Source organism: Choloepus didactylus, chromosome 6 (genome assembly GCF_015220235.1).
Source record: "Choloepus didactylus isolate mChoDid1 chromosome 6, mChoDid1.pri, whole genome shotgun sequence".
NCBI lineage: Eukaryota > Metazoa > Chordata > Mammalia > Pilosa > Megalonychidae > Choloepus > Choloepus didactylus.
The window spans coordinates 105,796,553-105,823,254 of NC_051312.1; the positions used below are offsets into that span (position 1 = coordinate 105,796,553).

General features: G+C 37.5%; 1 long non-coding RNA gene across 1 annotated transcript in view; it reads left to right on the plus strand.

Moving 5' to 3' along the window:
• LOC119538233 overlaps nucleotides 1–26,702 on the plus strand; it is a 133,108-nt gene that overhangs the window by 104,397 nt on the left and 2,009 nt on the right. The gene's annotated exons all lie outside the window — the stretch shown is intronic.

Below are 26,702 nucleotides of genomic sequence, written 5' to 3' on the forward strand. Positions count from 1 at the left end.
GTACCTATACTCCTCCATTCCCCCACCTTTATATAGTTCTTGTCAAAAATTACATATTTTACATTGAGTTCAAAACCACTGATTTATCATTAGAGTTTGTCTATTTTATATCATGTAGGAAGTGTATAGTAGAGTTACAATTAAAAAATTATTGAGTTCTATTTGTATTCCATTGTGGTCGGAGAATGTGCTTTGAATATACTCAATTTTTTTTTTTTTAATTTATTGAGGCTTGTTTTATGCCCCAGCATATGGTCCATTCTGGAGAAAGATCCATGATCACTAGAGAAAAATGAGTGTCCTGGTGATTTGGGATGTAAGATTCTATATTTGTCTGTTAAAATTCTCTATATCTCCTTCTCCTTTCTTTGTTTCTCTGTTGGTAGGGCTCCCTTTAGTATCTGAAGCAGGGTGGGTCTTTTATTGGGAAACTCTCTCAGCATTTGTTTGTCTGTGAAAAATTTAAGCTCTCCCTCAAATTTGAAGGAGAGTTTTGCTGGATAAAGGATTCTTGGTTGGAAGTTTTTCCCTCTCAGAATTTTAAATATGTCATGCCACTGCCTTCTTGTCTCCATGGTGGCCACTGAGTAGTCACTACTTAGTCTTATGTTGTTTCCTTTGTATGTGGTGAATTGCTTTTCTCCTGCTGCTTTCAGAACTTGCTCCTTCTCTTCGGTATTTGAGAGTGTGATCAGAATATGTCTCGGAGTGGGTTTATTTGGATTTATTCTATTTGGAGTTCACTGGACATTTATGCTTTGTGTGTTTATATTGTGTAGAAGGTTGGGGAAGTTCTCCCCGACAATTTCTTTGAATACTCTTTCTAGACCTTCATCCTTCTCTTCCCCTTCTGGGACACCAATGAATCTTAAGTTTGGACATTTTATTTTATCTATCATATCCCTGAGAGCCATTTTCATTTCTTCGATTTTTTTCTCCATTCTTTCTTTTGCTGTTTCATTTTCTGTTCTGTGGACTTCTAGGACACTGAGTCATTGTTCAACTTCCTCTAATCTTGTATTATGAGTATCCAGAGTCTTTTTAATTTGGCCAACAGTTTCTTTTATTTCCATAGGATCTTCTATTTTTTTATTTGCTCTTGCAATGTCTTCTTTATGCTCTTCTAGGGTCTTCTTTATGTCCCTTATATCCTGTGCCATGGTCTTCTTCATGTCCTTTATATACTTTGCCATGTTTTCATTCCTTGATTGTAGTTCTTTGATTAATTGTGCCAAGTACTGTGTCTTTTCTGATATTTTGAGTTGGGTGTTTGCGATTGGATTCTCCATATCGTCTGGTTTTATCATATGCATTAAGATTTTCTGTTGTTTTTGGCCTCTTGGCATTTGCTTTGCTTGATAGGGCCTCTTGGCATTTGCTTTGCTTGATAGGGTTCTTTCAAGTTGTAAAAAAAGAATACCAATCTAATTTTTCAGAAATACAAGTTGGTGGGGTACACTTTCTCTAACTAACCAGCAGATGGCATCTGCGAGTCACCTATACCCCTAGTCAGTTCTCAACTTTGTCCTTGTGGTGTGTGGGGAAATGATTCTTGTGGGGTTCAGTCGGTGAACTCAGTTTGGGTGTGTTGCTGGAGCCGTCCGCCCTGAGTGTGGGGTGTGTGTCTAGGTGGCTGGGGAGGCAGGGCAGCTTTAATATTCAAACCCCCCAGGTGTTCCCAGAGATTCAAGGCTGCTGCAAGAGTGTAAGCCTTCATTTCAGTTCTGCCCCAGACCCTCTCTGTCGCTGACTCACAAACCACTGGCATTGAGGTAGCATCCCTGAGTTTTCTGAGCGGGCCCCCATTCTCAGCTGTGATCTTCCAGGACCTCTGCTGAGGGAAGGCTGTGCTATGTCACAAGTGTGCGCTGTCCCTCAAGGGAAGCCCTGGGCCGCCGGGCCGTGCAGGGGCGCTCTCAGCCTGATGCAAAGATGGCTGAATGGGGCATCTCAACCCAGCCCCTCTCTTCGCACAGTTCCTCCTTCCAAGCTCTGGGACAACTGGCGCGGCTCTGGGCTGTGGGCATGTCCCCAGGCGGGAGTGTCTCCAGCCTGCTGGGGAGCCAGCTGCAAACTGCGGGTTTTCTTTCTCCTTCTGGCTCTCCCTTCCACTCCTCTAGCCCTGAGGGAATCTGCAGTGGGCTATCCTCCATGCCAGACTCTGAGAGGCCGGCTCAGCCTGCTCCTGCCGTGCTTCACTGTGCGATTCCCACCGTCGCAACTGCAGCCACTCCTGGGTTTTTCCCTTTTTTTCTTTTTTTAAAAGAACCAGTCTGTCTGCAAACGCCAACCCCCGGCTTCTCCACACCACAGCGTGGCCGTGAGTCAGCCGACTTACTCACTCATTTCAGAATGCAGACTCCGGTTTCACCAAGTTTACGGCCCCTGTGGTTCTAGCAGACCTTATCCAGCTGGTGGTTCGCTAAAACCGGTATTCAGGGTCACCTTCTGGTTTTTATCTAGTATTTTTCACGGAAGTGTTTTTTTGCCCTGTCTCATCTAGCCGCCATCTTAGGTCTCTATTTTTATGTCTTTACAAATAATTTGTAGTAGAATTAGAAAGTCTTGCCAAAGGCCATTTACTTGGCACACATTTAACTAAACCTAGTTCTTCTGACTCAAATTTCCTTCATTTTTGCACTCAAATTTGATGAGCATTTATTAGTTGCTGGGTAGTCCAAGAGTAGCCCTTGGGGAGCTGGAGGGTCACCTCGGACCAGCTCTGTTCCTTTTTTGACTCAGTGGAGAAAGCCCTAGCCATCTTCAGTTCCCAGTTCTGTCTAAACTTTTTCTTTTTTTAAATCAACTGTATAAAAAATAAACAAAGTAAAACAAATTTAAAAAACATACAATAAAAGAAAATTTCAAAGAGACCATAACCAGGGAGTAAGAAAAAGACAACTCCCAAGATAACTACTTTACTTCCAACATGTTCCTACTCTACCCCAAGAAAGTAACATAATACAGCAACATTTCTGTGAACTTGTTCCTACTATACCCATCAGAAATTAACAGCATAGTCCTTCCTGGGCATTCCCAGAACGTTAAATTTACCCATGATAACTTATCTGTTCTTACTGGATTATCGTTCCCCCTTCCTTAATTGCTCTCTATCGCTAGTTCTCCTACATTCTACATTATAAACCAGTTATTTTACATTTTTCAAAGTTCACGTTAGTGGTAGCATATAATATTTATCTTTTTGTGCCTGGCTTATTTTGCTCAGCATTATGTCTTCAAGGTTCATCCATGTTGTCATGTGTTTCACGACATCGTTCCTTCTTACTGCCATGTAGTATTTCATCAAGTGTATGTACCACATTTTATTTATCCACTCATCTGTTGAAGGACCTTTGGATTGTTTCAATGTCTTGGCAATTGTGAATAATGCTGCTATGGACATTGGCATGCAGATATCTGTTCGTGTCACTTCTTTCCAATCTTCCGGGTATACACCAAGAAGTGCAATCACTGGATTGAAGGGTAACTCTATATCTAGTTTTCTAAGGAACTGCCAGACTGACTTCCAGAGTGGCTGAACCATTATACAGTCCCACCAACAATGAATAAGAGTTCCAATCTCTCCACATCTACTCTAGCATTTGTAGTTTCCTGTTTGTTTAATGGCAGCCATTCTAATTGGTATGAGATGGTATCTCATTGTGGTCTTAATTTGCATCTCTCTAATAGCTAGGGAAGCTGAACATTTTTTCATGTGTTTCTTGGCCATTTGTATTTCCTCTTCAGAGAACTCTCTTTTCATATCTTTCGCCCATTTTCTAATTGGGCTGTCTGTACTATCGTCATTGAGTTCTAGGATTTCTTTATATATGCAAGATATCAGTCTTTTGTCAGATACATGGTTTCCAAAAATTTTTTCCCATTGAGTCGGCTGCCTCCTTACCTTTTTGACAAATTCCTTTGAGGTACAGAAACTTCTAAGCTTGAGGAGTTTCCATTTATCTATTTTATTCTTTTGTTGCTTGTGCTTTGGGTGTAAAGTCTAGGAAGTGGCCACCTAATACAAGGTCTTGAAGATGTCTCCCTACATTATCTTCTAGGAGTTTCATGGTGCTTTCTTTTATATTGAGATCTTTGATCCATTTTGAGTTAATTTTTGTGTAGGGTGTGAGGTAGGGGTCCTCTTTCATTCTTTTGGATATGGATATCCAACTCTCCTAGCCCCATTTGTTGAAAAGACCATTATGACCCAGTTCAGTGACTTTGGGGGCCTTATCAAAGATCAGTTGGCCATAGATCTGGGGGTCTATCTCTGAATTCTCAATTCAATTCCATTGATCAATATGTCTATCTTTGTGCCAGTACCATGCTGTTTTGGCAACTGTGGCTTTATAATAAGCTTCAAAGTCAGGGAGTGTAAGTCCTCCCACTTGGTTTTTCTTTTTTAGAGTGTCTTTAGCAATTTAAGGCCTCTTCCATTTCCAAATAAATTTGATTACTAGCTTTTCCAAATCTGCAAAGTAGGTTGTTGGAATTTTGATTGGTATTGCATTGAATCTGTAGATGAGTTTGGGTATAATTGACATCTTAATGACATTTAGCCTTCCTATCCATGAACATGGAATATTTTTCCATCTTTTAAGGTCCCCTTCTATTTCTTTTAGTAGAGTTATGTAGTTTTCTTTGTATAGGTCTTTTACATCTTTGGTTAAGTTGATTCCTAGGTACTTGATTTTTTTAGTTGCTATTGAAAATGGTATCTTTTTCTTGAGTGTCTCTTCAGTTTGTTCATTTCTAGCATATAGAAACATTACTGACTTATGTGCATTAACCTTGTATCCCGCTACTTTGCTAAATTTGTTTATTAGCTCTAGTAGCTGTATCGTCGATTTCTCAGGGTTTTCCAGATATAAGATTATATCATCTGCAAACAATGACAGTTTTACTTCTTCCTTTCCAATTTGGATGCCTTTTATTTCTTTGTCTTGCCGGATTGCCCTGGCTAGCCCTTGCAGCACAATGCTGAATAACAGTGGTGATAGTGGGCATCCTTGTCTTGTTCCTCGTCTTAGAGGGAAGGCTTTCAGTCTCTCACCATTGAGTACTGTGCTGGATGTGGGTTTTTCATATATGCTGTTTATCATAGTGAGGAAGTTTCCTTCAATTCCTACCTTCTGAAGTGTTTTTATCAAAAAGGGATGTTGGATTTTGTCAAATGCTTTTTCAGCATCTATTGAGATGATCATTTGATTTTTCCCTTTTGATTTGTTAATGTGTTGTAATACATTGACTGATTTTCTTATGTTGAACCATCCTTGCATGCCTGGAATGAACCCCATTTGGTCATGGTGTATGATTTTTTAAATGTGTCTTTGGATTCGATTTGCAAGTATTTTGTTGAGGATTTTTGCATATATATTCATTAGGGCGACAGGCCTGTAGTTTTCCTGTTTTGTAGCATCTTTGCCTGTTTTTGGGTATTAGATTGATGTTAGCTTCATAAAATGAGTTAGGTAGTGTTCCATTTTCTTTGATGTTTTGAAAGAGTTTAAGTAAGTTTGGTGTCAGTTCTTTTTGGAAAGTTTGGTAGAATTCCCCTGTTAAGCCATCTGGCCCTGGGGATTTATGTGTGGGAAGCTTTTTGATGACTGATTGGATCTCTTTGCTTGTGATTGGTTGGTTGAGGTCTTCTGTTTCTTCTCTGGTCAGTCTAGGTTGTTCATTTATTTCCAGGAAATTGTCCATTTCCTCTACATTATCCAGTTTGTTGGCATACAGTTGTTCATAGTATCCTCTTATAATTTTTTAAATTTCTTCAGGATCCGCAGTAATGACACCTTTCTCATTCATTATTTTGTTTATATGGGTCGTCTCTCTTTTTGATTTTGTCAGTGTAGCTAGGGGCTTGTCAATCTTATTGATCTTCTCAAAGAACCAACTTTTGGTGTTGTTTTTCCTCTCTATTGTTTTTTTTTTTTGTTCTCTATATCATTTATTTCTGCTTTAATCCTTGATATTTCTTTTCTTCTACTTGGTTTAGGATTGGTTTGCTGTTTATTTTCTAGCTTCTTCAGTTGATCCATTAGTTCTTCAATTTTGGCTTTTTCTTCCTTTTTACTATATGCGTTTAGTGCTATAAATTTCCCCCTCAGTACCGTTTTTGCTGCATCCCATAGGTTTTGGTACTTTGTGTTCTCATTTTCATTAATCTGTATATGTTTAGCAATTTCTCTTGCTATTTCTCCTTTAACCCACTGATTGTTTAGGAGTGTGTTGTTTAACCTCCAGGTATTTGATTAAATCCAGCCAATTGCATTCTCTCATTGTGGAAGGCACGCCCTTTGGTGAGTCATCAGTCACAGCTGCAGTCAATTGACTGATGATTTAATAAACCAGCCTGTTGGTTTATTAACCAGCCTCAAACGTCCTCACAGCAATTGTTAGGCCAGTGTTTGCTTGACCAGACAGCTGGGTCACCTGGCCAAGTTGACACATGAACCTAACCATCACAGCTCCTTTTTGCATCTCCAGTAGGGCAGGTGTCTTGTTAGCAAATTCTCTCAGCATTTGTTTATCTGTGAAAAATTTAAGCTCTCCCTCAAGTTTGAAGGAGAGCTTTGCTGGATAAAGTATTGTTGGTTGGAAATTTTTCCCTCTCAGAATTTTAAATATGTCATGCCACTGCCTTCTTGCCTCCATGGTGGCCGCTGAGTAGTCACTACTTAGTCTTATGTTGTTTCCTTTGTATGTGGTGAATTGCTTTTCTCTTGCTGCTTTCAGAACTTGCTCCTTCTCTTCCATATTTGAGAGTGTGATCAGAATATGTCTCGGAGTGGGTTTATTTGGATTTATTCTATTTGGAGTTCGCTGGGCATTTATGATTTGTGTATTTATGGTGTTTAGAAGATTTGGGAAGTTTTCACCAACAATTTCTTTGAATACTCTTCCTAGACCTTTCCCCTTCTTTTCCCCTTCTGGAACACTAATAAGTCTTATATTTGGACGTTTTATATTATCTATCATATCCCTGAGGTCCATTTCGATTTTTTCAATTTTTTTCCCCATTCTTTCTTTTGTCCTTTCATTTTCTGCTCTGTCATCTTCCAGGTCACTGATTCGTTGTTCAACTTCCTCTAGTCTTGTACTATGAGTGTCCAGAATCTTTTTAATTTGGTCAATAGTTTCTTTAATTTCCATAAAATCACCTATTTTTTTATTTACTCTTGCAGTGTCTTCTTTATGCTCTTCTAGGGTCTTCTTGATGTCCTTTATATCCTGTGCCTTGTTCTTCTTCATGTCCTTTATATCCTATTCCATGGTCTTGTCATTGATCTTTAGTTCTTTGATTAATTGCTCTAGGTACTGTGTTTCTTCTGAGCTTTTGATTTGGGTGCTTGGGCTTGGGTTGTCCATATCGTCTAGTTTTTTTTATATGCTTTAAAATTTTCTGTTGTTTTTGGCCTCTTGGCATTTGCTTAACTTGATAGGGTTCTTTTTGGATTTGCAGACCGATTGAAATCCTTATCTCTAATTTGTCAGATCTACAGCTTCATGGAGTACACTTTAACTAACCGTCAGGTGGCGTTCACGAGCCACCTGTTTCTCTCAAGCCACTTTTCCCCCGCTTTGTCTTTGTGGTGAGTGGGGGAGTGAGTCTTATGGGGTCCAATTTGTGTGCCAAGCTTGTGTGTGTAGTTGGTGTTGCCAGCCCTGTATATGGGGCGTGTGTCTGGGCGGTCAGGGAAGAGGGGGTGGCTCTAACAATCAAATCTCCTTGGTGTTCCTGGAATTTTAAAGCTGCTGCAATAGTCTAATCCTTCAGTTCAGTCCTGCCACAGTTTGTCTCTGCCGCTGACCCCCAAGTCCTTGGTATTGGTGTATGGCCCCAGAGACTTACGAGTGGGTCCCTCTTCCAGACCATGCACCCCCAGATCCTCTGTTCAGGGATGACTATGCTATGTCACAGGTGAGTGCTGTCCCCCCAGGGCAGTTCTGGGCTGCAGGGCTGTGTAGGGAGGTTCCCAGTCTGCTGAAAGGATGGCTGAGTGGGGTGTGTTAATTCACACTGCTCTGCCTTCCCAACTCTGGGACAACCAGCTGCGGGTGTGTGCGTATTATTGGAAGCACTTCCATCACACTGGGTTGTCTGGGGCAGCTCTGGGCTATGGGGCTGGTGATGGGCAGGAATGTTCCCTGTCCACCAGGATGATGGTTGTGAGAGGACGCCCCCCTTTGCTTGGGAAGTTGTGATGTTCGGTGAATTTTCTCAGCCACTGGATTATTGCCTTTTGTCTCAGAGCTCTCTTAGTTCTGCTCTTGTCTTGACCTGCCCAAATTGCAAGTCTTTGAGGCTTTCTGTATTAGGCTTCTTAGAGTAATTATTTTAGAAAAAGAAAAAAAGATTAAAAAAAAAAGGGCCCTCCTCGCAAATCTAATGGATTATTGAAATGCTAAGAGACAAAGCAATTAGGGCCATTAAGGAAAGGTCCAGGGGGCAGAGAGATCATTTTTCTTCTGGATTTGCATATGAGCCTCAGGGCCTGAGTTCTGACCTTCACCTTTCTATGTTCAGCAGGACTCCAAAAAGCCTCTGCTTTTATTTTTGGGGTTTTCTTGCTGTTTTTGCTATCCCTATCTCCTCTCCGCCAGGCTGGCTTCTCCTGGATTCTCTGTTGTCTGGTCTCAGTCTGTCTATGATTGGAGTTTGGATCAGTAGAATGAGTTTCCAATAAGAGCCGCCACTGCAGTTCTCCCTTCTCGTTCCCAGTGCTGATGGCCCCTCCTCCCACAGGACTGAGCCTGGCAGGTAGGGGCGCGGGTCCCCGGCCACCAAAACTTACAGATTTCGCTGATCTCAACAGTTCCATGTGTTCATGAGTGTTGTATGAAGTAAGCTCTGCAGTGTCCAGTCCATGCAGTTCCTGGCTTTCTACCTACTTCCCTGGAGGAGTAACTAAAACATACACCTCACCTCTCCGCCATCTTGCCCCACCTCCTCTTCCATTTCTTATTTCAATTCTCTGTATTAGTGGAACTGATCTACATATTCTGAGATCCTCAATTTTGCTCACTCCTTTTTTTCTCCTTAGAATACCTTCCTTTAGTACTCTGCTTTCTTTTTTTCTGTAATATGTGTTTTCTGACTGTTCTTGCTGGCAACAGAGTCTCCTTTCTCTGAAATTTGTTCTCTTCTATATTCTAGGCTAATCACAAGATGCTACAGAATATTTTTTGTCACTGATTTTTATTTTCATGTGTATGTGTGTTAACTGTTTGAGAACTTCATTTTGGTCCCAGAATCTAACATTGTATCTGTTGGGATTGAATCATGTCCCCCACAAAAGGCATGTTAAGGTCCCAGCCCCTGGTTCTATAGGTATGAACCCATTTATAAATGGACCTTTGAAGATGTTGTTAGTGAAGGTTAGCCCAAACTGAATGAGAAAGGGCCTTAAGCCAATATGGCTGAAGTCCTTGTGAACAGAGGAAATTGTACATGGAAGGAGAAAGCCACGGAAGAAGTCAAAAGTCAACAGATCTGGAGGTGAAAGGAGAAGACATTGCCATGTGGATAGTGATGTGACAGAAAAGCCAGGAGCCAGGCATCTCTGGCAGCCTGCCCTAGAATACTACAGTCTTCTGAGAGAAAGCATTAGCTTGCTTTTAAGGCTTCTCCTAGTCTCAAAATTTTGAGCCAATAAATTTCCATATTTTAAACCGACTCTATTTTATGTGATCTAATGGTGGTCTCATAACTCACTGCAGTACCAGCAGTTAGAATACTGCTTAGTATATAGTAAAGAATAATGAATATTTATTGTTGGTAGTGATGGGTACTACTTAGAGAGGGAGTGGTAAGCAGGATAAACAGAGCACCTTGAGGAATGTCAAGCATTCAGAATATATTAAATGGAGGAGCTAACTGAATTTATCAGCCCTGTGATTCCTGACAGTTTAACGCTATCAGCTTTGGGAGAATTGTTCCCTGATATGAGTCAGGATGAAGGAAGGGCATTCTAGTGGGTAGAATGGCATAACCAAAAGCTCTTGGGGTGGAAATGTATATGAAAGATGGACTGATCTGATAAGAAGAAGAAATTGCTCAACCCATATGGAGAAGATTAGATTATTGTCCATTTCTTTTGTAGGCAAAAAATGAAGCTATGTTTATGTAACTTTCCGCTCCCTCAAGATATCTTTTTTAGGGGTTTGTATTTATAGTTTGATCATTTCCCTCTTTCTATTATCAGCCGTCCCTTTTGAGAAAGTAAGAGAATTTTGCCCAAGAAAAGTATTTATATGTATTTGGTAAAAACAGGTAAATTAAATTATACAAACTGAAAAACAACCTGAGCCAATTTCCCCTGTTCTTATGCCTACATATCAAATTGCATCTTATTTGCCTAAACATATGAATTAACTATTTCTTGATTTCTCTGTATTGAAATATTGTTGCTTTACACATCCAAACTATTACTTTTATAATTTGGATATTTTTCTTCTTGAGATGTTGGTATCTGACCAATATTGGACTATAAAAGATTAAATAAGTTAAAATCCATGGAATTCAATACTTTCAATAAAAATTACCTTCCATCTTCTTAAGTTTGAGAAAGGAAGAGTCTATAGATTAAACAGTTATGAAAGTAGATTATTTTCTGGTTAACAGAAGTCTAGTACACCAAAGCAATATATTTAGGTTTCTTAATGATAAACTAATATCTAACTCTGATAGAGAAGAATTCGATAGTCTTTGTTCCTTGGCTTCTTTAATCTATAATTTTTTTACATACCTTTTATATGGTACCATATTGATCTGAGAATCTTGAACATTAAGCTATGTGCTCTGTAAATAACTTCGTAAGGTTTTATGATTGCTTTCTCAGTTTTTTGTTTGTTTGTTTGTTTCATTTTGATTTGTTTTGGTTTTGACTACACTTACTTGAAAGCACTCCTAGACCTTTGTGGCCGGACATACTAAGTAATGGAAGAGTGAGCTATGGGAAGAGGTTAAGAAGATTATTTTCATTTCATTTTATTTTGGTTTTGCCAGAAGTGTGAGCTTGGGATATTCCAAGGAATTCAAATTGTCATTTGACTGTTCTTCCATAATCATAAAGTAGCTAAGATGGATACCTATGAAAGCATTCATCTTCTCATATGTCTCTACTTTCATCTGTGAGGACAAATGAATATGCAGTTTAGATTATGGTTGCTTTTCTAATTTCTCATGTTATGATCGAAATCAAGGATAAAACCAGGTAGGGCAAAGTAGGAAGTAAGGTATAGAGACCTATAGCAGTCTGCTCTCCAAATACAGCTTTTTTTCCTTTTGGAACCTGATGCCCTCTCAATAAATTTTGATCTGAGAGCAGAAAATGGTGACATTATAGTTTCATTTGTGTTTATGTGGTAATATCATCATGTATTTGATATATGGTTGTTCTAGTTTGCTAATGCTGCTGGAATGCAAATCACCAGAGATGGATTGGCTTTTATAAAAGGGGGTTTATTTGGTTACACAGTTACAGTCTTAAGGCCATAAAGTGTCCAAAGTAACACATCAGCAATCGGATACCTTCACTGGAGGATGGCCAATGGTGTCTGGAAAACCTCTGTTAGCTGGGGAGGCACGTGACTGGCATGTGCTCCAAAGTTCTGGTTTCAGAATGGCTTTCTCCCAGGATTTTCCTTTCTAGGCTGAAGTCCCTCAAAAATGTCACTCTTAGTTGCACTTGGGGTATTTGTCCTCTCTCGCTTCTCTGGAGCAAGAGTCTGCTTTCAACAGCCATCTTCAAACTGTCTCTCATCTACAGCTCCTGTGCTTTCTTTAAAGTGTCCCTCTTGGCTGTAGCTCCTCTTCAAAATGTCACTCACAGCTGCATTGAGTTCCTTCTGTTTGTCAGCTCATTTATATGGCTCCACTGAACAAGGCCCACCCTGAATGAGTGGAGACACACCTCCATGGAAATTATCTCATCAGTGTTATCACCTACAGTTGGGTGGGGCGCATTTCCATGCAAACAACCTAATGCAAACGTTCCAACTTAATCCCCACTAATATGTCTGCCCTATAAGATTGCATCAAAGAATATGGCTTTTTCTGGGGGACATAATACATTCAAACCAGCACAATGGTCATATGGAATCAACAAGTCATTGCTTCCTAAAACTGAGGTGGCAGACAAAGTGGGACAATCTGTTTTCCCTGGCAGGCAAATTAAGTCTTCATGACCCTCTGCCTCCAAGTAAAAGGATGTTGGAAGGTGGAAAAAGTACATCATTTCACCTTTTGTCAAAAACATTCATTACTAGATGAATAAAATATTTTCTTTGAATTGGTTTTAAGAACTTTGGATAGCGCTGTAACTTTTTTAGTATATTGCGTTTCTAGTGGCCTAGCTGATATCACTATGGACTGAAAAATTGAATGCATTGAATGCCCATTTAAAAGGAATAATGATCCTGAAATGGCTCGCTGGTCACCATTTCCATTTTGTGTTTGAATTACTGAATTGAAATTAATTATTTTAATAGATTTCCAACAAAAGCAATATGCATTTTATTAAGTTCATGAAGTGAAAATGTTTTCAAACTGGAAAAGAAACAGAAAGAATGCTGGTGGTGTTTGAATCAGCATACATAACTTGAAAGTTTTGGAATATTATGAAAAGTAAAAGTTAAGAAATGAAATTTCACACACTGAAAGTGAATATAAAATATCTAGAATATTTTAAGTGAGATCCTGGCTTTCTCTATATGGTAATAATGGAGAATGCTTAAAGTTTTATGGTCAGAGTCTCAGAAAAATAGACTGTGTATTATTGAAAAAGGTGTCCTAACCTCAGGGTGATAGTGGTAGGATAGAAGGCAGAGGATAGACCATAAAGTGGGAGAAAGATGCATTGCATGTACAACATTATGGGATGCAGATTTGTAGTTTGAGAGTAATGTTTTAGCTAGTCTATTCCTCCTACTCAATCCTCATTATCTCTGCATTAGTCTAGATCAGGAGTTTGCAAACTTTTTCTAAAAAGTGATAGAGAGTAAATATTTTACAGTCTCTGTCACAACCACTTGACTCTGCCTTGGTAGCCATAGCCAATAAATAATCGAATAAGTGTGGCTGTGTTCCAATGCTACTTTATTTACAAAAAACAGGTAACAGGTCAGGTTTGGCTAGCAGACTGTAGTTTGCTGACCCTTGGTATAGATTCTTATTAACCAAGTCGGATCTTGTCAGGACCAGATAGTCCTATCTGTGACCATTATCTTTATAACCTTACTCAATTATTTTAGAAACTGTACCACATTTAATATGTACCAGGCATCATGTCTTACCTTTCAGAAACAGTGGTGAAAAAGATGGATGACTTTCTTTCCTTCATGGGCTTTTATTCTAAGATGCATATGATACATAAATCAAGAAGTAAACAAGATAATGAAAAATCATTTTAATTATTGTAAAGGAAATAAACAGAATGATGTGAAAGAGAATAACTGGTGATAGTAGCCCAGCTTTAAATAGGGTGGCCAAGAGATGCTTTCTGTAGAAAGAGGCATTTAGGCTGAAATGAGAATGATGAAAAAAGCCAGCCATATGATGATCCAGGTTTCCCTTTCAGGAAAGAGAAATAAAAACTAAAAAGGCTCTGAGGTGAAGGATGTTTGGTATGTTTTGAGAACAGAAAGGGAGCCTGTGGGCCTAGAGTGTAGGGAAAAATTATTATAAAATTAGGTTGGAGATGAAGACAGGAAGCAGATCAGGTAGAGCCTTAAAGGTTATGGCCGGAATGTTTTCTAATGGCAATGGGAAACTACTGAAAGTGCTTTATCAGGGTAGTAACAGGATCTGATACATATTTGTAAAGGATTATTCTGTTTGCTGGATGATGAATGGAATGAAGTAATGAAATTAGTTTAAAATTTCTGCAGTGGCTCAGATGAGAGATTCTGAGTGTAGTTGCAGTGAGGATAGAGATTGGAGGTTGGACTGATACATATTTTGGAAATAAAACAAGAGGAATTGCTAATGGATTGGGTATGGTAATTGGGGCAAAAGAGGAGTCAAACATAACTCCTAGATTTTTGAATTGAGCATCTGGGTGGTGACTTGTGTGTTTGGGAAGACCAGGAGAAATAAGTATGGGGAGTGGAGTGAATCAAGAGTTCCACTTTGGATAAGGTGGATTTGGGATTTCAATGATAATTTAAGGGAAAATATAAAATAGGAAATTGGATACATGTTTGTAATTCAGGAGGGAGTCCTGGACTAGGATTATAATTTTGAATGGCATCAGCAGATAGATGGTATTTAAAACTTTGGGCAAGACATCTGCTTCTCGTCATGATGGAGTAATGGCTTGTATTTACCCATCCGCTTTAAACAAATGAAAAACAGGACAACATATATGAAATAATGGTTTTCAGAAGTTGAGCAGCAGGCATCTGAGAGAAGGAAAACAAATGAGGTGATTTCTACAATTGACTCATCTTATTGCCTTAAGAGAATTTTCAGAATGCAGTGCAAGGAAGGGGAACTCATACAGAGCCAGCAGTCTCCTTGAATTGAGGAAACAATTGAGAATGCTGAGAGGATTTCATAGGGCAGCACACTAGGGAGGAGAGCACTGCACAGGAAGAGAAAGATCTAGAAATAGGCAGAGGGTTCCCATCAAGTCTTCAGCTGAGTACTGATCAGTGCTTGTATGTGAGGAAACTACCTAAGTCTGGGGGAAGAGGGACACATTTTCAATACTTCTTCCTCCAGGAGGAAGAGCTTACAGTGAAGAAACCTGGCAATGCCACCTTAATCAAGTGATTGATGTTAACATAACCAATAATATGACATTGATATCATCTACAGTCTGATTTGATGTGATGAGAAGGGTGTTTCACCTTTTTCATATTCTTACAAAAATCCATAATAGTGTTAATCATGAGAAAACATCAGGCAGAACCAAAGAGAGGGATTTTCTACAGAAATTAATGACAAATACTCTTCAAAAATGTCAAGATCATGAAGACAAGGAAAGACTGAGAAACTGCCTCAGATTGGAAGAGACTAAAGAGACATAACAACGAAATCCAATGTGGTAATCTGGAACAGAAGAGGACATTAGTGAAAATGGTGGGGGATAAAAAAATAATTGTAGGTTACTTAATGGTACTGTTGGGATGTTAAATTCTTACTTTTAATAATTGTACCCTGGTTATCTGAGATGTTAACATTAAGGTGAAGCTGGTTGAAAGGTATATGGAACTCTCTCTACTATCTTTGCAACTCTTCTGTAAGTCTGATGTTATTTTAACATAAAAAAAAATTTAAAAGAGCAAAATGAAGAGTTTGGAAGCAATAGAATAGGGTACTGACAACTTCAGTAATAACAGCAACACTGATGGGAGCCTTTCTAATTACCAATAGGAAAATCAGTGATATTCATTCAGTCCTTTAATATAATTAATATAAATGTGTTGGGGACCTATAATGGGCCAAATGCTATGCTATGCTATGATTAGATTTATAGTAGTAAACAAAAAATACATATATTTTTTTTAGTCACCAAGGAGTATGTGAGTGAATGTGATATCCATGGAAAGGGGGAGACTGAGGAAGTTTGAATTTGAAATAAAGAAATTGGATTGGTGGGGCCTTGGGTGGTCAGCTATAAATGTCTTTCTATCATCTTCAAAGTCGTGTATCTTCAAGGTTTATGTCAACTGTGAAAACAAAGATTTCATAGGAAAATAAACTGTAATACTGAAAGACCTTCTAATCTCTGTGCAAGAATCGATTTTACTGGTCTTTGCTTGTCATATGCATTAGAGACTTTTTAGTTACTTGAGTGAGTTTCTGGTCTGATTGGGAATATTAGCATAGATATTAGGACAGACTTGCCAAAGTACCTAGGAATGTGGTGAATATTGTTGATATCACTACCTGGTGTATTCTGCACCCCTTCCAGTATTACTATTCTTTGTCTCCGATTCAGGAACACATTCAACAGCCTGCTCTCTTCTTTTCTCCATTCCTTTGTGAATGGTAATATCAAAAGGGATTATTAAATCTATTAAAATAAGTAGACTGAATTTTGAATGAGCTAGGAAAGAAGTATTTATGAGATTTGTATGCTTCTGGTGTCCTCCTGGGAATTTTTTTGCTGGCAGCATAGCCTGTAAATATTTAATATTTTCCAGAAATTATCCTCAGAGGCTCAATCCATTAACTCAAGTGCATGCTATAAAAACATATTCTGTATACTAGTGACAGTACATGACAGAGGAAGGAAGGAAAATTAATGGTTTTTCTGCCAAGTACCATGATTTAGTCATTTTTATGTTCCATGGGTTAGCCCAGTGCTTGATAATACTTGTAGATTCTCAATTCAATTTTGTTGAAATGAGTGAATGAATGAATGAATGATCAACCAAGGTTTCATATAAAGAACTTAAAACATCACAACCTTTTCTTTTGTTTCGGGAAATGTCCTAGGCAAAGCCATTATAGTACCTCATGCTGTTCAACCATTTCAGGAGTGTTTCCCACATACCAGTAGAGGGCAGTCCTTCTTTATTTATCTTTCTTTAAAAGAGAACTATGGAAGAAAGGGATTGAACTAGAAAGAGATGAAAATGGAAACAGGTATGTATAGATTTTAAAATTCAGAACATTGTGTTTAATTTTTATGAATGGAGTTTTAAAAGTGAACTATTAAGAAGAAAGGAAAATTAAAGTATGACAACCTAATTGGAAATAAGGAATCAGATACAATTGACTTTGTGCTAGCTCACTGGATTTCCTATCAATGAGATACATTTTGATTAAATGATACCGTATTTCTTTCTGAAAATGAGCTTATCAATAGGCATATGGCATATGTGGTTTCCCAAGTAAATGTCACTGAGTTTCTTGGCAAGGCTGTGTACTCAGATGAGGCAGGCTTCAGTTTTAAGATTTTGGGTCTCCACTTTGTTATCAGCCTAGTGCCTTGGAGAGTTCTTAAGGAAAAAATAAAATTATTTTTATCTCCAAAACGTTTACAATTTTTTCAGCAGCTCAGGATGCTGCAGACATCTGGACAAATGCATACACTGGCACAGCAACATAACATGGAAAACCGCCCCAAAAGGAGCTCATTATACATTTCCAGAGAGATGCCTAATATGTGAAACATGCTGATGCATTCAAATTGCATCCCTGCTACAGTAGTTGCTAGGGAGCAAACAGATCGCCGGTTTCATGTCCTTTAGATAGTATCTTTATTTGAAACCTAAATCATGGGTTCCAGAATAATTCCCTCAACCTCTTCCCCTCATTATATTCATCATTCCTCCATCCACTTCAGCCCTCTCAAACTGACCCTAATCCAATGGGGAAATTTGACTAAAGCCTAGGGAACAATTCAGAATTTCAAACACTGGGTCTGCTTTCCCCTTGATTTTTGGTATCCTTTTATTTTGTGTATTCAAAAATTTGTCAACAGCTAAATGCATAGCAACATTAAATATGCTCTAATCTATCACCATTGTTAACTAGAGAATACAGATGATGATAAAAATACATTTTCTTGTGAGTAGGAGTGTCTTCTCATATATTTTTCATTAAATCCATTTCTCTGAAAATAAACTCTTATAAGGATAGTTTAATAATACTGTACCCAGCCCTGTATTTTTATTTTGCTGTTAATATTTAGAGGGTAGATGAAAACAACTATATAGTTAGTGTGGATACAGGAAATAGCAGGAATGATATAGACAAATCACCAAAGATGTAGAAAGACACTTTGTGTTCACTATGAATATAGTATATGCGTTTTCCCTGACCTATCTGGAAATAGAATGCACACAAGGCAACCATTGCAGCTACATACTTTGCTATAATTTTTGCTGTTTCTGTGTGTTTCCCAGATTAGACTTTGAGATATTTGAGGGCAAGAACATTTTGACATTAATTTCTTTGTGCAATTTTACTTTTAGCAGTCATTTATTGCATGCTTACTGTGGTGGTTTGAAGGTGTATGTACCCCAGAAAAAATCATGGTTCTTAAATCTAATCCATTCCTGTGGGTGTGAACCCGTTTTTTTTGTTTATTTGTTTGTTTTGGTTTGGTTTAAATACTGCACTATATTTTTTAGGACTTAAGTACACAATATTTCCAGTGGCAGATTTATAGGATTTTGACACAAATTTTGCAGCTGTTAGCATATAGGAATGTGGGACTCCATGGGTGGCTTGAAATCACATTTTCCTTGGACAGGTGGCATCTGTGCTTCCTCGGGGCAAAACCAGGCCTGGCTGCAACAAGACAGGCCTCTATGTGCATGGCTGGGTGCATGAGCCCGAGTCCCTCTGAACCCTTATACGGCAGCAGCCAGAGTCATTTGAAACAATTCTTCCCTTCAGAGGCCATCCTGAGAGCAGCCCCTGCAGATGCTACAGTTCTGGTCACTTACTTTGCCTACCTGAAGGAAGCTCCCCATCCTGCATGCCGGCCGTGCTGCCTGGGAGACCTTTAGAGCTCATTGTGCTGTAGGCCCCTGGCGATTCTGCTGGAAAGATCCTATAGATGCCTCTTTACCTTGCAGCCCAGCTCCTCTGTCTTCTCCCCTAGCAAGGAATACTTCTCCTTGTTCGAGCTCAGGTGCTCTCTGTCCCCAAAGCTCTCCAAGTGCTTCAGTTTTTCATGGGAAATCTCCAGCTCCTTCTGGTAGTGGTTGTGCTTTTCAATTTCAGTTTGTGCTTTGATTGTAAGAAGGACCTTCAGTTAAGGTGTGGCCCAACCCAGTCATGATGGGTCTTAATCTTATAATTGGAGTCCTTTATAAGTGAAATGAAATTCAGACACAGAGAGTAAAAGCCAAAGGGAGCAGCCAGAAGCTGAACATCAATGGAACCAAGAAGAGAAGGGAGAGACCAGGGATGCTGCCATGTGCCATGCGAGAAGCCAAAGACCAAGGACTGCCAGTAGGCAGTCCCTAAACACAACCATCTTCAGTAAGAAAGCATCGCCTTTATGATGCCTTGATTTGGACTTTTTCCTGACCTCAACACTATAAGCAAATAAATTCCGATTGTTTAACCCAACTCATTTCATGGTATTTGTTTGAGCAGCCAAGGAAACTAAAACACTATGTGATAGTCTGGGAATAAAAATATGGATTTGACACAGCCTCTGCCCTTTATAATCTTAAAGTATGTAAAAGCAAAGCAGATACATGAAAAATAAGGTCAATAAATCTTCATAGGTGCTATGTTGGAAGTATGTATAGGCTAAAGTGAAGTCATCAACTCCACTATGGGGATGTGAAAGAGAATGGTGAAAAGCTTCATTGGATAGGGGTTCTTGAGTTACTTTGAAAGATGTGCAGGAATTCACTAGGTTGATAAACTGTGAGATAGAAAATTCTACACAGAAGGAAAGGTGTGAACAAAGGCAAAATGCCATAAATAATGTGGTTGATTTGAGAGCTAAAAATAATTTGTGTGAGGCAGGGCAAACAATAGGGCCATAAATGTAGGTAGGGATACTGTCATGGAGACAGTGCCATGCTAAGGAATGCCATGCTAAGGAATTTGGCTTTATTCTCTAGGTACTTCGATCAGGAATGGGTTTTAAGCAGGGAACTGACATGATCCATTTAAATTTTTGAAATTTCACTATGACAGAGGTATAGAGGGTATATTAAAGGATGGAAATCTGGCAACAAGAAGATCACCTAAGAGATTTGTGCAACAGTTTAGACAAGAGATGATGAAGGATTAGTTTAAGCTTTGCTTTTATATACTTTAAGATTATAAAGGGCAGAGGCTGTGTCATATTCATATTTGAGATGAGTTTGAAAGGAAAAACAACAAGTTCAGTTTTGGATAGGTGTAGTTTGAAGTGCCTTTTGTACCTCCAAGAAGAGATTTGTGGCAGCATTTGGAATCAAGGGAAAGCTCTGCATTAGAACTATGGCCTTGAGATCCATTACCATAAAGAGGCAGCTGAGGTCATGGATGTGGATGAGATCATCCTGTGAGAATTAAAGAGCAGAGGAAGTGGGGGGAGGGAGCACAAAGAAAAGGGACAGAACAATGGAAAATTTAACATTTAAGGTATAAATAGATAAAAAAGGAGTCCTGAGAAGAAAAAAAAAAGATTAGAAAAGCAGGAACATAAGAAGAAAATGGAATTAGATAAGCCAAGGTAGGAAGAAGTCATCATCATGCCAAATGCAGCATAAGTGGTAAGTTGGGTTAAAAATTGGACAAGAAATACACAGAATTTAGCAATTAGGAAGAAACTGGTGGTCTTTCCTAGAGTAGTTTAGAAGCAGTGGTAGGAGTGGAAGCTGATGGCTGAAGATTGAAGAAGGAATGGGAGGTGAGGAAGAGGCAATAAATACATAGACTCTTCTTTCAGTGAGCTTCTCTATGAAGAGAAGAAAGAGATATCATTGCTATCCCGTACAATATTTGACTCTGAGGAGTTATTAATATATATATGAGGAATGGAACTCATCAAGTACACTTTTCCATCACTGCAATATTATTTGCAGACATAAATGTGATCTATACACAGAAACATTCATGCTCTTTACCACACCTTGATTCTACATCATAGGACCATATCCCTGTAATCAAGCAGCATAGCCAATGTGTAATTTGGCCAAAGATTGAAACTCATGGAGTTCTAAGAGGAAGAAGAGTGGAATCTATTGCTCTACCTCTAGGTATTATCTTTGGGCTCCTTAAGCTCACTAGATGGGTGGGATTTTTCCTTACCAGCACAGGTTGGGAACATGACTAAATCTAAAGCATGATTGAATGTGAAGACCAAATGAAAGTGAAGAGGAACTATTAATTCACAACATGTAAGAGTTGAAAAGTCCTTAGCTATCATATGGCCACAAGTTTTCCAAACTTCTTTTTGTTTTATTAATAGAACTCACTTTTACCAAATAAATTTTCATGTGTAATCCCAATATACAACTCTGATAAAGGTAGAATTTTCTTAATATAAATTTATTTTTTAAATTAAGATTTATAACAGCTATGTATTCTGAACTTAATCAAACAATGAGTCTGTCTTGAATGAATACAAACATCTAAAAATCTAAACTTGGTTGTTAGAGATGACAGTTGCAATTATATTAACCTCATCATCCAATTTATGGTTTCACTTTACTTTGGTTGTATTGTTAAAAGAAAATCCTGACTCACACAGGTAAGTAGTCATAAATGGTAATTTACTTTTTTATAGCAGATCATTTTAGAATCTTAGGACACTCATTAAATAAACTATATAGAAGGACAGGGAACCTTAACATGCATCCATTCATGCATGGATAAATAATTAAGACTATTGTGAAGCACCTGCTAAGTATATTATGATGTATGAAATACTTTGGGGGCTTAAAATTAACTTAATAAAGGCTCACTCCTCATAAATCATTTACTTAATGGTTATTCTGCAATGGGCTGCAGATTCAAAGATTAATAAAGACAAAGCCTCTGCCCTTAATAAATTTACAGTAAACAGGGAAATTTTGACTCATAAAAATATGGATATTTAGACATCCAAAGATAGAATGTTTGAATGTAATTATATATAGGCTATAGTGGAGACACAAATGAGGAAGTGAACATCTCTACCTGTAAAGTTGTATGTTTTGGTTTGCTAAAGCTGCTGAAATGCAATATACCAGAAAATGGGTTGGCATTTAACAATGGGGATTTAATAAGTTACAAGTTACAATTCTAAGACCATGAAAATGTCCAAATTAAGGCATCCACAAGAGGATACCTTTTCTGAAGAAAGGCTTCTGGCATCCAGTGTTCCTCTGTAACATTGGAAGGCCCATGGTGACATCTGCTGGTCCTTCTCTCCTGGGTTCTGGTTTCAGTGGCTCTCTCTCTCTGCTTCTATGGGTCCTTCTTGCTTCTCTGGGCATTTCTTTCTCTGCTCCCTCTTTGTGTGTTTCTGCTTTTTATCCTCTCATAAAGGGCTCCAGTACAGGATTAAGAACCACCTCGAATTGGGTGGGTCACATCCCAATTGAAACAACTTAGACAAAAGGTCCCACCCATAATAGGTCTGCACCCCTAAGAATGGATTAAAAGAACATGGCCTTTTCTGGGGTACATAACCACTCCAAACTACCACATTGTAGAAGAGAGTTATATGAAGCTTCATGGAGGAGGTGATACTGCCTTCATGTAAGATATGTAGGTGTTCACTGGGTTGACAAACTATTGGGGAGAATACCAGCAATAAATAAATGATATTCTGTTTAAACTATTGCAAAATCCTTCCACCATTATGTAGCAGTCATTGGTATTAATTTCTGATATACACAAGTCAGTCAACAACCAATTCTTATATAGTAAGCATAAAACTACAGTATGACATTATCATGATATGGCATATTATGCATTTTCTTGTTGTTGTATAAATAACTACGAAGAAGTAAACATGGACCAAGCACAATTGTTCAAACCTTGACTGTCAATTTATTGTGTGTTGCCTGAGTGCTCTAGAAGTGTAGCCACTGTACATGAACAAACACGTTCAAGCCTGAATTTAAATAAAAGGCCAGTGTCACAGTACAAGCTGTATAGCTAATGACTTAATTACAAAAAGTTCAAATATATGTAAACTAGAAAGCAAATTAAACATCCTTTTCAAGCTCTATACAAAAACATGGTAATATACTGGAGGTAGGCAACCAGTGAAAATTTGGCTTATAACACCTTTTAATGTTCACTTATTCACTGCTGGTTTATTTTGAATAGTTGAAATATGCTTTAAAATGAAATTAGATAAAAAATTTATGGAAACCCTGCAGCCTTTCTGGAACACAATTTAAAAGCCATTGATTTATCCCATTGGCTCAGAGATAAAGGAATAGTACCACAGAATACCTCCCCAAGTTGCTTATGTGTGCTTACAGTGTTGTGGGAGAGTAGTCCTAGCACTCTTGTCACATGACTTCCAGTTTGGAGTTCTTTCCATAATCAGGTACTTTCTCTTTATTTCCCTTTTTGTTCTCTGGAAAGACTATTGCTAGCACTACTACGAATTAAGGAAATTAGAACCCACTGTGTCTTTGTTCATCTTTATTTTGTTATGGCAGATGGAAAAAAAATTATCATGTTTGATCCTTTATTTTGAAAAGAAAAGCTAGAAAAATGCAGATCCCAAATAGATGTTTAGATTAAAGAGAGACATTAATTTGTCCCCATATTAATAATTGAAACAAAAATATAGTTTCTTTTTAAACTTGGAGGTCCATGCTTTTTGGTTTGCTTCTTGTGGTTTGGGCACTAATACATTTGTCTGATTTCTTTTTGGTTAAACTGTGGGCATATACTTCTATTACAAAAGAAATGAGCAAAAACGAACTTTATGTAGAGCCTAACTTACACTACAGGAGGGTTTATGCCATTTAAAAATGAGGGGCACTTTTTTTTTTTACAATACTGCATCTTGTAAAACTGAATGGCAGAAAGTTAAAAACAGATTGAGAATATGTTTCAACTTAAAAAAAACCAAAAACTTTAAAGTCCAATATATTTAACCCCAAATATAGATTAACCTTGGGCTTCGGGAAGGTTGTAACCACTGCAGTTTGCTTAGTTGTGTGCACATGCTATAATATAACTGGAATGAAGTCTGCAATAATGCAAGTGGTAAATGTAACTGCATTCCCTGAAAATTAATTGTACATGCCATGATATAGTAGCATATACTTAATTCATGTCATAGTTATATCAACAATTGTATTCAGAATTTTCAAAGTAATACAATATATTCAAAAAACTATTAAGAAATAATAGTAATTAAGAGTACTATTAAGTACCTACTAAACATATTACAATGTATGAAATGCCTTGAGACTTAAAGTTAGCTTAAAAGCAGCTCTCTCTCGAATGGTTAATGGAGGAGAAAGTCTACAGGCATCACAAAGAATCTGTGCTTGCTTGACGAACAGCTCTCTCAATGACTCTCCTTCATTCACTTTATTGCTTATTTTTTGTTTCTCCCATCCTCCTCATCTTACCTGATTATTCATGGCCTTCTCCCTGTCCATCACTTTCATTTTTGTACTCATGTATTAAATACATAGCCTTTCCTTGATCTACAAATGCTTTCTTTGTTCTTGCTGAGCAACTGTATGAGACAATCAAGTGTGTGAAGAAGCTAAGGGAGAGAAGAGTGTCAAATGGTAGATAATTATGTGGAGTGGCTGAAAAGATTGAGACTCTTGATTTTGGTCATAAGAAGGTCACTAGTTATTTTGTGATTTAAACATCTGGATTAGAATAGAAAGCTGGTAATAGATGTTCAAGGAATAAATTTGAAAGGAGGATATAAAAATTGATATTTATTTTAGCCTAGAATATGTAATAAAGAAGTAGAAAAGCAATGCTCTAATCAAATGCAGAGAAACCTCAATCCAAGTTTTTCTAGAAAAACTATTAATTCAACATAACCACATGTGAGAAATACATATTTTAATGTAACTGATTCTAAGATCATTATATATATTATATATTTCCTCAAAATTAAATTTTTACTTCTAGAATCTAAGTTTCCTCATAGTATGATAAACCTGTATTTTCCCAGTATGACTGAGGTTGAGGTATTTTGGTTAATGGAAAATCCTGGTTACCTGAGACTTGCCAAACAGCTCATACTTTTCACCAAATTCTAATGTTTAAAAACCTGAAACAAAGAATTAAATTTTATTTTAATTTATTGAAACCTCCAATTATTACCGATTCCTTTCCAGGCCTTCATAAGCATTGGAAGTAGATAATCAGAATTCTTCAGGCATCTGTTTTGTATTCTGTCTTTCTTTAAGATGTACCAAATTTAATAAGGTAATCACTAATATATTTTTCAGAAAGCTGTCTATTTATAATTATCCAGTTTTTTTTGATAAAACAGTATGCACATTTAACTCTAAATGTCTTGATGGCAGGGACTTAGCTTGTGTGTCTTAGAATACCCAAAATATTTCTTTGCACATAGTAAGCATGTAGAAAATATTTACAAATATGTTGAATTTTCAACTCTGGGCTTTTAGTTCTGACACAGGAAAGAGTCTAAAATCCTAAAAGGCAACCTACAGATGATATTTTCTTAGGGTGATACTAAATCCAAACAGGATCAAGAAATATTTGCTGTTGCGAAGAAAGATATTGGAAACAAAGCAAAAAAGCCCAATCCTACATTGCTCTAAACTGTTGAAATAGCTACATTCAGAATTTCTGTTTCTCAGCCTCAAGAATATCATAACATGATTGAAGACAATTTAGAGGAAGTACACATAGCTTTTATAAGTAGAAAGAAAAATTATAGGCTTTAATTTGACTGACCTTAGTTGTAAAAATATAAGTTACATTAGAGTTGGACAAGAGGGCTTGAGCAGAAAATAATTTTGACATTACTTTCCTCTTAGGACATAACTACTTAAGTGACGTGTGAAATTGCCCTTCTCAGCAAAATAAAGGAGACAGAAAATATTTACATTTCTGTGACTATAACATTTCCACAATTAAGATTTATGTTGGAAAAACAGTCAAATAGGAGCCAGGTCACTTAAGTAGAAATCTGTACATGCTCCCCTTCTTGTTGTCATGATTATATTAATTTCTGCCTTTATGTTTGCTGAGAAGGAGGGAACATCCCAAGAAATTCAACTGTTTAGCTATAAAGTTTTTGATTAATCTCCCAGTAATTTAATATTTATATATGAGGTTTGTGATGACCATAAAACTTTTCAGTTTGTTTGTTACAAGAAATTTTATTTGTTCACTTAGCTTATAAAAATTTTTAAACAGAAAATTGAATTTGCTTAAGCTTTAAAGGAATTTACCAGCCTTTGGAAAATTAACTCACTGCTTTATAAATCAGCTCTACCATCTTGTAATCATTCACCACCATCTGTGGGTTCTCGGGTTAAAAAGAGTATTTCTACTAGTTCCCCTCTATAGCTGCTAAAAATCAGCATTGCCTTTGACAAATTTAGCTCAAATCCATTGTGAAGCCTGCTTCTTTTTGCATGTTTGGCAAGAGCTTAAAATATAGGATTTTGCATTAGGAAAGATAAAATTTGGGAGTAGTAATCACCAAAGAGTAAGAATCATGAAGACTATGCTAATGTTAACATTGCCTTATTTACTAGGAATATGTCTTTCAAAGTTGAAAGAGTTAACTTGAGACAAATGAGAGTACTTAACTAAATTTTAAGAGATAGCAAAGGCTTAAACATGAATTAGTTCAAGAACATTTTAATTAAATCCATGAGGGATGAAGCCAAGATGAAGTTAGGAAAATATCACTCAACGTTTTGAGTTTTTATTAAGGAAAATTACTGAGCTTCTTTACCAAAACATCTTTAGCTGCTATTATCAAAGCAGTATTATTTGATTAAATAAAATGAATGATTCTACCTGGTGTTAGAAATTTGTGTATGTGAGTGAATTATATTCTCAATTAAATGATGATTTTAACATCAACTAAAAATTCTAACTACTACCTTCAAAATGCTGTAAAAGCTTCTTTTTCTTGATTCTTAATGACATCCAAGGCAATCCTGTAACTTTCTGGCTACTTTTGGGTATAAAAAGTCCAGTCCAGTACAATTTAAATTAGTGAGCATTTTAAAGTTCATATCCTTCCCTTTGCATAAATGCAGCTTGAACCTCAGCCTGAGGATCTTGATTTGGAGAGGAGCACAACAGCTCTTTC